Source organism: Thermobia domestica, chromosome 6 (genome assembly GCF_964235325.1).
Source record: "Thermobia domestica chromosome 6, izTheDome1.hap1.1, whole genome shotgun sequence".
Classification (NCBI taxonomy): domain Eukaryota; kingdom Metazoa; phylum Arthropoda; class Insecta; order Zygentoma; family Lepismatidae; genus Thermobia; species Thermobia domestica.
The window spans coordinates 125,301,579-125,314,842 of record NC_137459.1 but is presented as its reverse complement, the minus strand read 5'-3'; positions in this window follow the sequence as shown (position 1 = coordinate 125,314,842).

Genomic DNA, 13,264 nt, shown 5'->3' with positions numbered 1-13,264 from the left:
GCAAAGGCCGGCAAAGTTTGAAAGAAATCACGTACAAGAATTTCCGTCAAAGTTAAGTCATTTTCGTAGAATACTACTGTAAATAATGTATAATGGGACTTTGATGCAATAGTTGAAATTGAAATGTGAAATGTTTTAAAGTCATAAAAATGTAAAACTGGAAGAAGGCGGTTTCAGCCTCTAATCAAAGTTACTTTGCACAGGTCCAAAATACCTCTTAGATAGGAAATTTTCACTACTGGAACAACCTGCATTCTAAATTTAGGTAAATTTCCTATTTAGATAGATGCCGGAATGAACTTCTTGTTGGAAAATAAATTATGAACAGTGGCGGATCTAGAAAAATCGTTTGATAGGGGCTTCCCTCACAAAGGTTTCCTTTAAAAAAAAAATTACTATGGGGGAGTGGGTTGAAGCTTGTACGCATAGGAATGACTAACATTAGATTTTTAAAAAAGAAAGTATGCAATTTGAGTGGACTTCAGCCCAGGGGCGTAAATAAGGGCCCCGCAGACTCCGCATTGCGGAGGGCCTTAAGCCATCAGGGGGTCCCAAATCGTGAAGTGTAACGTAGAGAAGGGGCCCCGCTCCACGCTGTCTGCGGGAGGACTCCAAGCCTTTAGTTACGCCACTGCTTCAGCGTGAGTCACAAAACCCCGTAAATCTTCCACTAATTACGAATGGGATGATGTTCTTGGACATAAGGAATAACAAAGGCAAATCAGTTCACGGGGATTTATTTTCTGTTCGTGAGCTGGCATTTTTGTGAGACGTATGCTAAACTATTAGAATGTGGTTCCTGTGCCGGTACCAGGAAATACATCATTTTCTTTACAAATATTGGTAATTCATACTAAGTATCGACACCAGTACCCTCGTTCTAATATCAATATTTGTAAACTGTATGCAGTTTTGTGAAGAAAGGAAAATGTATAAATACTGAAAGGGAAGTATTGCACAGAAAGGTTATATTCGTATGTTGAACATACTTTTTTTTCACCAAAGTTTATATTTCAATAACTATGGTCATACTGAATGTTTCCTAATGAACTTACACGAATGTTTTCCACATACGTATATCCAGGCCCGTATTTAGGTAAGTGTTATTCTGTGCTCGAGCACAGGGCGGCAAAATTTTGGAATTCGTTTTTAAGATTTCAATATTTAAAACTAGAAACCCGCAGAATCCCGCGCAAGAGCAAGAGAATATGTTAATGTGTTTAATTCGCTTTAATTACGGTAGTTAGCTAGCTTATCTGATTATTTTTAAAAAGTCATCCTCTCCCACCATGACCCCAAGGAGTGAGGATGAAGTTGAACATCGTGAAAACTGATACCGTTAAACTCAGCGACCTCGAAAACTATGAATTCAACACTAATATCTGTCGTTTTCGATTATTTTTAAAATCTCGCCCTGGAGAGTGAAGTATGACCTTGAAGTTGAATTGGATTAAAACTTCACTATTCATCTCAGCGACCCCCACCACCTTGTTCTTATTTCACCACCTTGGTATGCACACTGTCAGGAAAAGCAAGTAGGCCTATTATTTTATTGTAGACCAATTTGACAGTTCCTCAGAAACAAATGGTATTATCTTTATTACATGATGATCAATACTTGGTCTAAACGATTCAATTGTGCCTCAGTAACTAACTTTGCTGTTGTATATACACTACTGCATCAGGGGCGTCATTTAGGGGGGCAGGAAGGGGCATTTGCCCCCCTGAGTTTGAGATTTATATAGATTGTATCAATAGAATAGTAAGTCAGTGAAAAACGCGAAATTTTACTTATATCAAGGGGTCTTGCCCCCCCCCCCAAGCCAAATCTGAAATGACGCTACTGTACTGCATAGTACACCTTTCGGGAGTGAAAATTTGCCAGTCTCAACTATATGCTCGATGTACTAAATGTAGACAATCGGCAAAAGTAAACCACGACATTTCACTATGATATTTATATTTAAAGTCCTTTAATTCCAATTTAAAACTTAATCTTCACGTTGCGTCACGGGAGATCGAATCAGAATCGCTTCGCGCCTAATGAGACTATTGTTTACATAACTAGCGCCACCTAGTAGCAAATGTATAAAACAGTTGCATTTAAACTAATAACGCAAATTTTAGGCATATCGTAGTGCTGTCAGCGTAACTATGAACCTAAAGAGAATAGTAACTATGTCAGCGCTGTATTATGCGTGTATTTTATGTTATTAGTTTAATGCTACTATTTTATACATTTGCTACAACGCGGCGTTAGTTTCTGTATGTCAAAAGGAAAAAATGAAATGAAATCTTTGAAAAAATGAAATGAAATCTTTGAGTTTTACGTCCCACGGTTATGCCGGTTAGGCTAAAGGAGACGGGGATGATGAGTAATGAATGAAATGGTGGAATGAAGAAAGTGGGAGGAAACGGGAGAACCCCGAGAAAACCCACGCACACGGTGTTTGTCCACCACAAAGTTCACTTGGCCGGGGCTGGGGTCGAACCCGGAACCCCTAGCACCAGAGGTGAACGCTCTACCACTGAGCCACCGCGGCCCTATGTCAAAAAGGAATAACAAATTCCTTAATCGCGAAAAATAAATACTCCTGTGTAACGATGTGTTTATGTGTAATACTAATTGTATTATTCTATTGTTATATGCATTTTAAGTTATTTAATTATGCAAGTTAACGCAGTAAATATTCAGCTAAAACTGGTGATGTGACGTTCTTACATTATACCTACGAAAGTTATTCTTTTAAAATGTAATAACAATATCATTTCAAGTTTGATTGAGGTTATATAATTAATATACACCACCGATCGCCTTTGGTTATTATTCAGTCTATGAAGATTTGTTCTCTTTCTGGAGTGAATACAGGTAAACTGAAATTTATGTTATTTTATAGGTCTATGTCTTATATAGCTTCGATGTTGGAAAAGACCTAATCTTGTAGATATATTATTACTGTTATTTAAAAAGCAATAATAATTAAATGTAGAGAATGTACCAAGTCGAACTGTCTCTTGAAATATTTCCCAAGGCGAATAGAATAGCCTAATTCCAGAAACAAGCTCCTCTTAGCAAGTTTGCAGCCAGCCAGAGGAGGAAGGCGTGAATGTGTCCGGGGAGCACAAGTCGTTAAAAATTCTAAACCGCTTTACATTAATGATTACTCAGATCATCTATGTGTAGTAACCATAATTCTAGCTCCTTACTCCAGACCAGTGTTGGGAAAATTTCAATTGAATTAACAATTAACAATTAATCTGTAAATTTAATTGTTAATTGCAATTAACAATTGAAATAAGTAATTGTTAATTGTTAATTGCAGTTGGCCATTAATAATGGAGAATCAATTGCAATTAATCAATTGATTGAAAGTAATTGCAGTGGAAAGTAATTGCAATTGAATTCAGTCATTCAATTGCAATTGAAATTAATTGGCAATTGATTTCCACAGCAATTACTTTCAATTGATTGATCAATTGCATTTGATTTTCACTGATTAATTTTCAACACTGTAGTTCAGAGAGGGCGTGGGGCAATGAAAACTTTAGCCACGACCAATTGACTCACCACCCATCGTGATCCACGACCCACCGTGACCCACTCTTACCCACGACCCACCGTGACCCACTTTGACCCACCACCCACCATGAACCACTCTCACCCACCGTGACCCACAGACCCAATAAAACCCATTGTCATCAACTCTGACCCATGATTCACGCCCTCTTCTCTACTGACTAAAGAGTTTAAACTTGTAATAAAACAAGCCTATGAAATTATCAATCATCGAAGTTTGAATTTCTACGATCAATCGCTCAAGCACAGCTCTATAACAATAACGGTGGATCTCACCTTTCTAATATAAATAAAATAAAGTTTGTTTGTGTCTGTCTGTCTATCTTTGTGGGGCTTGTGGACCAGACGAGTGGACCGAAACTTTTCAAAATTTGGTTACGGGTAGCTTGGTCTAGGCCCCAGATCAAGACGAAGAGTTTTTTTTTTCAAATTTCGAACTACGGGGTCTCAGGGGGACGTTTACCGGGTCCGGCCTGGGGACCAGACAAGTTGACCGAGAGTAACTAAATTTTGGTCACGGGTACCTTGGTCCAGGTCTCACAACAAGGCGAAGCGTTTTTGACAAAATTCGAACTAGGGGGTCTCGCACTACAGTGGAAATACGAGCACAAAACTGTACAAAACAGGTATTATACGATGCGAAAGAAACGACCTTCAAATTCGATAGTGGCGGAACAATGGGTAATTTTCGTCACACCTTGGAGGCTCATCTTATCACACTTCTGGTGACACACAAAACGTAGAAATAGGGACACAAAACGGCACAAAATAAGCACTCAATGCGAAAGGAAGGACCTCGAAATTCGGTAGTGACGGAGCAGTGAGTCATTTAACTCCCACTTTGAAGGCCCGTTTAACTCTCTTCCGGTGACGCACAAGACGAGGAAGTAGGCACAGAAAACTTTTTTTTTAAAAAAATAGGCACTAAACGATGCAAAAGAAACGACCTAGAAATTCGATAGTGGCGGAAAAGTGGGTCATTTTCGTCACACTTTGGAGACCCATTTTGACACACTTCTGGTGACGCACAAAACGTGGAAATAGGGGCACGAAACGGCACGAAACATTCACTAGCAGGGATGAATTCAGGGGGTAGCCCGGGGGGAATCTTCCCCCCGAAGAAAATTCTGTCCCCCCGGGGAAACTCCCAGAATTTCAGTCACAAAATGTAGAAATTATTTCACCCAATTATTTGCTTTTCTTTCCGTGCACGTGCAGACGAAATCCGATCTCTAAATATACATATAAATGACGCAGACCCAGTCTATATAAATATTAAACATGTAACATCTAAAATAGAATATCAAAATAGTCGATAAAACCTGTATTTCTTAACGCTATGACCGAGTTTGACAGAACATGAAATTGTCAACTGTTGAAGAAAGGTTTGCATTTTAGTAGGTACTATACTCTTGCCCTATATTATATATTAGTAGGTAGCACTAGCACTGATTGAGATAGGAAAGGAAAGGTAGGGAAGATCTTTCGATCTTTCCATATGATCTCTGATGTCAGCAGACTTCAGTTCTTGAAAATGTACAGTTCTTGCATTATTTGAAATAGAGCGCCTAAATCCCATTTCTCGCATCGGAAGTAACAGACGTAAATGTGTTTTACGATTATTAAAGTAAATACACCTTTCTTTAATTAAAAATAAGTCAGTTAAAGGGTGAGATTCAGAGGGCGTCATTTAGAGGGATCAGGGAGGAACAGTTATCCCTCCTGAGTCAGAAATTTATATAGAATTTATCAATATAATAGTAGTATATAAGTGAAAGATTGCTATTGAAGGTGATGAAGATCCTGCTCAGTGCCCTGCCATAAGGGAGGGGCAAGCGGGGCGACGGCCCCAGGGGCCGAAGTAAGGGGCGCAAAATTCGGGAGAGAAAAAGAAAAGAAAAGAAGGGAAGAAAACAGAGAGGAATGAAACACATGTGCACATGTGGGCATGTGCATATATATAAAATGAAAGGAAATAAGTAATGAAAAGTGCTCAAAATCAAGGAAAAGCAGGGTTTGCTTTTTAAAATTTTCTCACCTTTCGCAGGTGGTCTGTCGACCTCACTCATATGTACGGGGGTTCCGTCGTATACGCTCGCCCCAAGCGCTGATTTTCCACGACACGGCACTAATCCTACTGAAGATTTCGTAAACTAAACTATTGATTTGTATGCAGTGAAGAAACCAAGGCTAATATGCTTGACTTAGAATCAGAAGTGTGAGAAAGAATTTTTTGATTTATAATCAGAAGTTTTTAAAAAGATTTAAATTAACTCAAAAAATATTTGAGTTAATTTGAATCTTTTTAAAAACTTCTACATTAGTAACAAACAGTAACTACTGAATATAGGAAATAATAACAAAAACAGTTATTGTAAATAGCAGCTAAAGTTTAGTCTAAAATATTTTTTCCAGTCTTTATTTAATGTTTTAGATAAAATTAAACGATTGTTTTTTTTTTAAAATCATAATCTCACATTGAATATTTATTAGCAATTAGTCTTAATATTAGGTAAGACGTGCATGTGAATGTAATTGTTAAATATGCTCCTTTCTTGCAAAAATACAGAAAAACAACCCTTCCCCCCGAGAAGTTCACATTTCCCCCCGGGCGAAAATGTCTGAATTCAACACTGTTCACTAGTCGATGCGAAAAGGACCACGAAATTCGGTAGTGGCGGAGCAGTTGGTTATTTTCGTCCCACCTTCGAGGCCCATTTTGATCGTCTTCCAGTGACGCACAAAACGTGGAAATAGGGACACGAAACGGCACGAAAATTCACTAGTCGATGCGAAAGGAAGGACCTCGAAATTCGGTAGTGGCGGAGCAGTGGGTGATTTTCATCCCACCTTCGAGGCCCATTTTGACCATCTTCCACTGACACACAAAACTTCGAAATAGGCGCACAAAAGGGTACACGATGTGAAATTAACGACCTCGAAATTCGATAGTGGCGGAACTCTTGATCATTTTCGTCCCATCTTGGAAGCCCATTTCGACCCACTTCCGGTAATGCACAAAACGTGAAAATACGCGCTCAGAACGGCAAGAAACTGACACTAAACGATGCGAAAGAAGCGACCTCGAAATTCGTTGGTGACGGAACAGTAATTCATTCTCGTCCCACCTTGGGGACCTATTTTAACCCATTTCCCATGACGCACAAAACGGCACAAAACGATGTGAAGGAAACGACCTCGAAATTCATTGGTGGCGGAACAGCAATAACTTGTTCCGCCATATTTGTAGGTCAATTTTGACCCACTTCCGGTGACGCACAAAATGTGAGAATAGACGCATAAAGCGATACAAAACACGCACAAAAGATGCAAAACAAAGTACCTCGAAATTCGTTGGTGGAGGAGCAACTTAATGATGCCGTGAGCACCAATATAAGTATATATTGTAGTTCTTACCATCAAGCCTGAGAACTGCACGGTCCAATTTTTTAGCCAAAGTAGAAGCCCAACCGGGATAGTGATGTCAACCGGTTCGGCTCGGTTTAACTGAGCGAACAGCTTGAGCTGGCATGGTTGGGTTGACCCATCGACTGGACTCAATTAAGCCGATGGATTGAGCCGGCTCGGTAGGGACGAGTCATCGACTCGGCTCGATTGGAGCCAATGGTTCGAACCAGGTCCGTTGAAACGAGTCCATAGGCTGGGTTCGAGTCAACTAAACTGAGCTGATGGTTCGAAGCAGCTCGGTTGGGTAAGCAATCAACTCGGTTCGGTTCGGATCGTGTGAGCCATCGGCTAGAGTTGGCTCGGCTCACTTCTCGGTTCGGCTCGATAAGTTAATGAGCTGTGAGAGAGCCGCTTGAGTCGTTGACAACCCTAAACCGGGGTTGAGCAGTTTTGAACATGTTTGGCTGGAGTCCTATAACTTTTAACAATTTTTGGCTCGAGCCCGAATACTTGCTCCTCCTGAACTCAAACCTAGAACCTCGTGACCAATGTCCCTGCCTCCTGAAGATTTCTTGACCGAGATCGACAGTCAACTAATTTTTGGTATTCAGATACAAACTGCCCATATTTCGTGTTTATACACGGTGTTATAATAATAATTAGTTATAGTAGTAGTAGTAGTAGTAGCATTGATAATTATATTGTCTATGTAGGATACTTAAAGAGAGTAGTACTTGGAACTACACAAAGGATTTAGCTTAAATTGGCTCGTTTTGGCTCGACTCGACTTGAAACTCGATCCGAATTGGAGTCGACTTGGGGGAAATTTTTCGAGCCGAGGTCAAAGATGTCTGCTTCGATTCGAGTCGAGTTTTAAAGAAAACTCGCTCGAACTCCTCGTGCCCATCCCTATCGTATGCATGACGGGCATATAGAGTTCTTTCGAGGGGGATAGAACCATAAACATAATATTGTAATATGACTAAAGCATTTTGGTGAAGAACGATTAATATTTTATTAATTTTGGCTTCAATATTTTGTAAACCTTTTTATATTAAATGCAAATAAAATTTAATGCTCAGTTTGGTACTGTAGGTTATTCACACGTGCAAAAAAATTAAAAAGTCTCAAAATAATTTAAAACTATGTTCAATTAAAACATTCTTTTAAATATAAAATATAAAAGTATGTTATGTAACAATGTATTAAAAAAATAATAACACTTCCTACTTCACGTTATAAAATAATTCTAAAAATGTAATGGTAAGCGGAAGAAATGACACTACCAAAACTAAAAAAAAGGGTAGGTGGACAAAAAAAATAAAACTAAAAAAAGTTCTAAAGTAACCGTCTAACTAAAAAAATCAACATCTCAAAAATCTTAACTCGTCAAAGTTTGGGTGAGTACAGTGCTGGTTACTATTTAATATCACACTTTATTATTCAACCTTGTCACAAAATTTGGTTAATTCTTATCCTATCTTCAAAATTCATTATAACAGCTATTATAAAATTTAACGTAAGGCCACAGCACCAAATTTGGGTAATATTCTAATCTAATATCTCTACTTTTATTCCTACAATTATAACCATCCATCTTAACTAATTAATTGCTCTACCTAAAATTAAATAATTAAGTTTATTATAAAAAAAACTTTTCAAATTGCCCCCATGCTAATATGGTTATTAATACATTAAGTTATATGTAAATAAAATTGTGTATATCAACGTCCAAATTTCGATCCAATATGTTAACATATGTTAATATATTTAAAAAATACTTAGTTTCACGGCTTTCTTCCAGGGGAGGCAAAGGGATGGTAGTTATCCAGCATTTCTTATAAGTACCTTATTTGAAATATGTAAAACAGTAACAAGTGAACAACACAATATACACACATCTTCTTATCTTTAGTTTTAATTGCTGATTTCAATTGCAATTAACAATTACAATTAACAATTACAAGTTTCAATTGTCAATTGCAATTAACAATTAAATGTTTCAATTGCATCCTTTGCAATTGACAATTAACAATTAAAAGTTTCAATTGCCTGGTGACCAATTAACAATTAACAATTGACGAAAATTTAATTGCAAATTTTATGATTGAATTCAATTGCAATTGAAATTAATTGTCAATTACAAATTGAAATCAATTTCAATTAATTTTCAGAGCAATTACTTTCAATTGATTGATCAATTGCAATTGATTTCAATTGATTTTGCGCAACACTGCTCCAGACCCGTATCCAGAGGGTTTAGGGGGGCCGGCCCCCCTAAATTTTTCACGGTAGGATTTCAAATGAACTATCATATGGTTGGATCGGCGCCCCCTAACTTCAGCCGGGCCCCCCTACATTTTTGGGCTGGCTACGGGCCTGCCTTACTCTAATAAGAATGGATACTTTGTATGTGCCTTTGGCGTGAGAGACCCGGGTTCGATTCCCGGCGGGAGCTCATGTGGTTCGGATTCCACGTTAATCAGTAGGTCCCGTCTCATATATCCTTGCTGCTGAAAGGAACGTTAAACTCCAAGTCAACTCAACTCAATAATGGGTATTTCAAAAAACGTATATTAACCCATGGTACATGCTAGAGTAACCGTTTTCGAAAAACTTTGAACAACTAAACTACTCTTTGTCGATTTTCACTTGAAATAACATGCGCATATGGTTATCACATTGACGATTCGATACGGAGATTTTCTAACTTCAGTAGTCATATAGGAAAAAACAGAAAACGGACGTTTCAATTTTTATCTGCAGGGTTCTTTAAATGCTCATTTGAAAGGGTTTCTCAATCTATGACACGCGTACCACTTGTAGTAGGGAATCCGCAGTTGGTGGTGCGTATGATTTGTGGTGGTATTAATAATTAAAATGCTTTTGTGGTACGACAATGGGAATGTTTGAGAACCTTTGGTATAATCAAGAATGGAAATCTCTGTATTCCGTCGTTAGTGTCTTATATTGGTTATTTATAAAATATGAAACAATCGCCTTAGTAATTTCTGAGAAAATCGTCTGAAGAAAGTAACACTAATAAATCAACCACTCCCCGTAGATATCTTCAGAAGAAACGGCTTACAACACACTGTAGGGTCGTTAGTGAAATTTGTGTTTATGAAATGTGAACAAAAAAGTTCCTTCAGTTTCTCATAAAACCATCTGAGAAACTAACCCCAAGAACAGACTATCCATAGACTAGATATGTGGAGTTGCTGAACATCTTAGCCAAGCCTTGGGAATAAAGAAGCTGCCATGGCTGCCAACCGTACGGATTTAACAACTCAGATACGGGTATACGGGTTGCTGTTCAAAATGTACGGGTGAACCAATAATTTTGACACTACTCTTCTTTTATTGGTTAAAAGCAACTTTTCGATCATTATTGTTATCATTTATCAAAATAAATAAATAAAATAAAAATAGACTTATTTGCCTAGCCTGCTGTGATAGAATCACAAAATAAGATACGAACACAGTAGTAACTTTGTATAAGACCAATAGTAATTATCTACCCCCATGCAATCTGTAATTTTATTTTTCGTCGTTGAGTTACCTGGCGCACTGTAGCTATTCCTAGCATGACGTCTTCCCCCGTGCGGCCTACTTACTCTTCTGTTATATTGCTAAACATAGATTTAAAAAAAATACATGGATGTGTTTAACGGAAATAAGGTTCTAATTTAACGAATTTGATGTGGAGGACTCAAGCTGTGAATGTACGGGTGAGCAGGTTTGAAAAGTTGGCAGCCCTGGTAGCTGCTGGAAGGCCGTACTGTGGCAGCAAGACCCAGCTTCCTGTTATACTGCTGGGAAGACAAGAAATGATTGTCGCAAAAAGTTTGCACTTTTAGTAGTCCCAACGTTTGACCTCCTAGCTTCCATAATTGCAATCCTATGAGCAACGAAACTTTTGGAAGGCCCTGGCTGTCCTAGATCTCGCTTGGCTACGGGCCTGCCTCTGAGGTCAGCAAACTTTTGATTGGTTTCACACAGATTTGCAATCTTCCTTATCATGAGTGACTCTTTTCACTTCCCTGCAGGCGCGTATCCAGAAATTTTCAATCGGGGGCTGAAAATGTTGGAACAAAACTGAATACAACATAGGCATATTTTGTGTTAACGGAGTGGGGTTTTAAAGCGTTCAGCTGCAATAACATATTTTCTTATTAAAAGTGTTTGTTGGTGTGTGTTTGGTAGTGGAGGATGAAAGTGAAGAGGGATGGGTTATTCTGTTGGAGATATGGTGCCTTTTGTTCTACATTTCGACAAGAGACGTTAGGTGACAATTTCTTGAGTTTTCTCTTATCGCTGCAAGTACATTAAAGAAACCTTTGCGCTCAATGAAGGGGGAGCCCAAGCCGGGTGAGCCCCCCCATAAATACGCCACTGTTTCCCTTTACTTAGGGTTGCCAGATTTTGTAAACAAAAAACCGAGTCACCAATCTCTGACTATATATAAGTCAGGGTTCCTTTTTATTTGGTCAGAATCGATTAATTGTCCGTATTTTCCCGGTTATTACTCAGAATTTTCCAGTTCATTCTATACACTGTTAACACAAATGAAGCCACAAAGAATGTTAAAAGGTAACGTAAGAAGAGATAGCTGCCTGGCCTAGCCAATTTGCTGTATTTAACAGGTTCTAAATATTGCACCAATTACAACACACTCTGCTCCAATTTATGATTGAAGAAATACTTTCTCCTTAATTGCGTCATCACCTAGGTGAAAAACACTATCCTAAAAGAAATACAAAATTAGCATTTAGCAAAAAAAAAAAAAAAATCATTTACGCTAGATTCAGATCGAGAAACAAGAAGAAAATCTCTTTAAAGACTTACTTAGGCTCTCCAAAAGATTGGCAGGAAAAAAAAATCCAGTATCAAAATTAAACAATACATACTTTTATGCGTTTAATATCTTGTGCTAGGTAAGTTGTTATGGAATATTAATTTGAAAGTTACTGAAACATTTATCAGACAAGGAAATGGACAACTCAGTTCTGTAGTCGTTAAAGTGGGCCGGATTTCAAATGGAATTTGAAAACCTTCCGTTTATAATCGTATGTTAGATATACTAGTACTTGCGGGTTGAATTTTTCCAGTCTGAAAAACGGAAACCTTTTTTCGGGACATTTAATTCTTTCATTGAAAACTAGGACGTCTGGCAATACTATCTATACTTCCTCCTCTAAATCTTGTAAGATTTGGTCTGTGTCCTTCCACTTGGTTCGCTACTCCTTGCATAGCTAATAACGTGACTCCTGAATGCTTCATAATATATCCAATTAAACATTTTCTTGTTTTCGAAATATATTTTTTTTCAATATGATATTATTTTCTCCTATCATTTCCAATACTCTTTCATTTGACACGTTATCCAGCAATCTAATTTTCATCATTTTTCTCTAGCACCACATTTTAGGGACTTTCATTCACCATTTTTCCTCTTCTAGAGTCATGCCTCACATTCATACAACGTCACACTCCATACGTATGCTTTCATCATCATTTTCTTCAATTCAATATCGAATGTGGTCTCGAGTTCAATTCCCGGTGAGAGAATACAAAAAAAAAATAATTTCACAGTCATTCCTTTCCATTGACCCTTTCAAATTGTATCACCTATTTTTAGGTGATAGAGTAGAATATTCATTTTTCGATTTTAAAAGTACCAATAAAGCTTTTTTCTTCGTTTTATCTGCTTTTTAAGCCTGGAGGCGTTGTAGAACACGTTACGTAGACTTTCACGCCTTTCTGCGTGATGACGTAATAACTTTTAAAAATAATTTTATTATTATTATTATTATTATTTGGCAGGCTTACTTTTGCACCTAGAAGATTGAAACTTTGCACACACATCCAATCTAGCCTTTAGTATGTTTCAATTTTTTTCAGATCTCTGTGTTAAAACAGGGTTGAGAGGGGCAAAAAGGTACAAAGAAGGGATATTTTTAAACAAAAAATCCCTTTATCCGCGATTTTCCCGTCTCAGATACATAATGAAGACATCTGAATGGTACCGCTTGAAAGGCTGTTCCATTCTCAAAAGAATGACGTACGAACAATGATCCTAGAATACATAGGGATGTATCAGGAATTTTTTTACCTGAGATCCTGTTTTATACAGGAATCTGGGGTATTGTAGGGATATTATTTTTGGCGGACTTTCATTTGCACTTAGAAGATTGAAATTTTCTACACACATTCAATGTACGCCTTAGTATTTTTCACATTTGTTTCAGATCTCTGCGCTTAAACAGGAGGTTTCAG